Raw genomic sequence first — 4425 nt, 5'->3', positions numbered from 1 at the left:
GTTGTTACTTGCTACATGGATTTATAGCGAGTATCGAATTTAGCCACTATCATTTTCTTTATTGCTGTTTCGAAAATCAATAAAAAACAAACAAAAAAAAAATCAGTTTCCTTTCATTCGACATTCACCATTAACATTCCTTTATTGTTCTTTCTTTCGTTCCTTGATTAAGATTGTAAGAACTCCTAAGTTATAGGCGATCTAACAACAAGAAAACCCATTATCAACTCATGTCAAGATGGCCTACATTTATTTGTGTATTTTGAATATGAGATAATCTTATTACAAAACGCGTTCATGAGTTAAATCTCCAAACTGATACAAACTAATGGCATAAAAACTGTTTATTTTGAGGTCGTCTTATCGAGAGATGATATTTCACAAGAATAACTCATTGAATAATCAATAAAATTAATTCTTCTCATTTCATGTGATGAAATTTAATCTCAAACTCATTTTCTCTAAACCTTTCGATGTAGTGTATTTTATCCACAAAAAGAGGGTTAATTTAGTTAACCCTTGTTAAATTAACATGTGTGTAGTTAAACCATGCTATATACTTTATTTCGTTTTGTTGGTTTCATTTGGAATATTTTATAAACACGATTTTTCCATGTATAAAATTTTAGTATATACATTTCATAATTTTTTTGAAACATATTTATTAATAATTGAAACTTGACTTATGTTTTGAATACTATGTAAAAAGCGAAAAAAAACAAATGTAGCTAACACAATGCGATGGAGAAAGTAATATATAGGGGCTACTATAAATAGAAGACTTATTATGTTATGACTTTTTTTTCAGTCTTAAAAAAAATTATTTCTTAATGACTTTTTTATTAACATTTTAACATAAATTTAATTGGACTAAATTGATGCAACCCAAAATGAGCTGAACTCTTATCAAACTATGAATTCTGACGAATGGAAAACCCAAGATGGACATCTTTTGATACTTGTTGGCTAGGAAGACTTTTGCTGGCTCACAATCGGCTAGCAAATACCATTTTCCTATAGCTGAGAACTGTTTACGTACTTATTTTCCAAGTTTTTTTTTATTTTTTTATTTTTTTATTTTTTTTTAATTTATAAATAAGCTTCTTGGGTAAATTTTAAAATAAGCGTCTTCTATTTCAAGTGTATGATAAAGATTTGTTTGTTATTAGTAACAACGAATAAAAGATTAACTGGTCAAAAAAAGTCACCCAAACCTTTGTTCGATATTACTAAAGGAGAGCTGATCAAACAAAGTTATATTCTTTTTGTTCATTTTTAGTAATAACGAAAAAAGAGGACCTAATCAAATTAAGTCATGTCCCCTTTGCTCATATTCAGTAACAACAAACAAGTTTTAATTGACTTCGTTTGACCAGATTTCATTCGTTTGCCTTTAGTAATAACGAACAAATATATGTTGACATTTTTGACCGACTCTTCTGGGTATTCAAATTAATCGTTGTGAATTGTGATTGTGCAAAATAGTCATTACGCTGTTACTAACAACGCAGAAGTATTCTATATAAACATATTCCAAACTCTCATTTTTCAATTAAGTGTTTTACAATACATTTTTAAGTAAAATCAAGGTATATTTCTGTAATTCTTTATTTGTGAATTAATTATTTTAGTACGTTATTCAATTTTGTTTTATTATTATTTGAGTTAATTTAATTAATTAATTTGTGTTGATGTTCTTAGTGTTTAAACGTCAAACATTGATATCGATAAAGAAAAGTTCCATTGTGGTCATACAGTTTAATATGATCAGCACTTAAGCGGCTTTGATCCAGGCCGATGTTTTGTGGCATGCCTATTTTTCCTTGATAAAAGATTCGTTTGTACTTACTTTAAATGAGTTGATAAAGAGGACACAAATTGCTAAAAAGATATCATTATTAAGTTCGAAAGCCTTATAGGTAAATAATTAACTCACAGTGCAATGATTCTTCGCCGCATTGTAGGCCAATAACTATCTCAGAGCGCAATCATTTATCATCGGATCTTTCAAGATTAAGGACGTACGAGACCAATGGGTAAGTAACTCGAACATTTGCAAAAATGTACACTAGTTGTATCAGTATGCCTTGATTGCATATGAATTGATTTTAGTGGCAAAGATAAGTTTTTAGTGTAGTGAAGTGTTTTTATTTGGAAGAGCAGGATAACTAAGGTTGCTTGAACAAATAATATAATTGCTGAAACGAGCAATTGAAAATAAATATGAGATAAATAGTTACGGAAAATTCTTACTCAAACGAGCAAGATCTTTACGCAAACGAGCAAGATCTTTGCAACAGAAAATATATTCTATATTTTGCTAAACGAATTTAATCCTATCTCCTACGTAAATTTCATAAGCTATTAGTGCAGAATTAAGATATTGATTTAATTCATATCATAGTATTATCTCCTATATAAACCAATTCTTCCAAGAATTTCATGTGTTCAATACTAAGTTTTAATACACCAATCAAGATAAGTACACTATACTTACTTATTCTTATGTGATCATGGTTGATTTAGGTGAAGTTAGGAATACGTCATTGCCTATAAGACAAAAGTAGTACTTAAGAGGAAAGACGTGAGTTGCTGATTAGGCCAGTAATCAATAAAATTACAAATTATACATAAATTTGTACAACTCACAACAATACTAGACCTACTGCTGCCTTTTCCCCTACCTCTACCTCTTTTCCCACACCTATCTTTTTGCCTATTCGAGCTCACTAGCTAATTGTTATAATTAATTTAATTTGCCTTTTTAATAATTAATCAAAATCTATAATTATAATTAAGTACTACTCTATCTCTTTGAATTAGCACATATCAGCCTAAATCTTATATAAACTTAGTTCACACTATTTTAGTGTACCTCAACTTGATAATAACAAGTATTTTCTTATGATTGTACTTAAATGTATTTGTCAAGTAAAGGTACTTACTATTTTACACCTTTTAAGTGGTGGCGTTTATGGGTGGGTAGCGGACTGGGCATGCTTATAAATTTTGCCCACAGGCTCGATTTTTCAAAAGCCCACCCGCCATTGGGAACCTTATTTTTCTACCGTCACTGGCCCTTTTTCTTAACAGGTAGGACCCGTGGATAAATGGGCAGGACAAATATTTTAAAATATAATTTTAAATATGATACAATGCATTGTCTAAAATACTACAAATACATAAATATTCTCAAAAGACGAAACACTTGACAATGCAGGAGAAATACTACATAAGATAGTAAAGTTAGAACTCTAAAATGTCTATATTTTTGGACTATCAAAGTAAATAGACTATGGACTTAGAGTTCGAGCACTTAGAGTGTTATATCCTCTCATATAATTTTCAAATAAAAATTAAAAAAATCATACATTTATAAAATAAGTAGGTGAGCGGGTTTACATGCAGGTATTATTTTTGTGCTGCTATTCACACATTTTAACTTAGCGGGCGGGTATTACACATTTAAATATTTTTTTTTTTCGAAAATTTGTCCAAGACTCCTCGTTTTTCGAGTCAGATGGGTCAAGCTCGACAAGTAGCCCGACCATGAACAATTGTACTTTTAAGGTTAGTGAACATAAAGATAGTGTGAACCTAGTCAGTACAAGACTTTCTCCCAACATCAAAGAAAAAATGTAGATATTTTATAATAAATGAAGAGAGATTAAAATATATGATTAAATTTAAAAAGAAAGTTAAAAATACATAACCAATTATTGAATAAAATCATATGGAATATACACATATCAATTATAACCAACCATACAAATAGCATCCACGTTTTTTTAATTCGAAGACATTGACAAACATAGAATATAAAGTAATGCCAAGAGAAGTATATTTAGATTTGGCTTGTAGGGATAATGCAAACTACTAACAAGCAAGTAACTAAACTACTACACCAATGAATAAGAAAATAAAGATAATTACACTTAAGTACCTTCGTACACAAGTCTAATTAGATGAAGCCATTTTAATGTCATGCTTTGTAATACATGACAAGTTGTGTAATGTGTATGTTGCCATTGAACTACTTGTGCTCATCACTGCCCCACTCCAACTCTAATATCAACCTTAGAAATCATTTTTTTTAATTCATTAATAATTTTAAGGTGCAATTGTCTAGTTTTCAGCTTATAAAAGGCCAAATTGAGTTAATCTTTATTATTAAAAATTAGTTTTTTAATTATATTTTTGTAGTTTATCATTATATAATCTTAAATTCGTACATTCGTTTAACGTTGATGTCAGTTGAAGAAAAAAAACTAAAACTTTACTTAAGTGCCTTTTTTAGTTTTCGCCTAAGACCAAATAATTGCCACCTCAGAGCCGACCCTAGAAATACACTTCTCTTTCTAATAATTGAGCTCTTTTAAGTTTTACACAAAATCTTGTATGTAGTGGATGTATAAGTGCAACCAC

This window comes from Amaranthus tricolor, chromosome 17 (genome assembly GCF_026212465.1).
Source record: "Amaranthus tricolor cultivar Red isolate AtriRed21 chromosome 17, ASM2621246v1, whole genome shotgun sequence".
Lineage (NCBI taxonomy): Eukaryota > Viridiplantae > Streptophyta > Magnoliopsida > Caryophyllales > Amaranthaceae > Amaranthus > Amaranthus tricolor.
Note: the sequence above shows the minus strand (reverse complement) of the source record.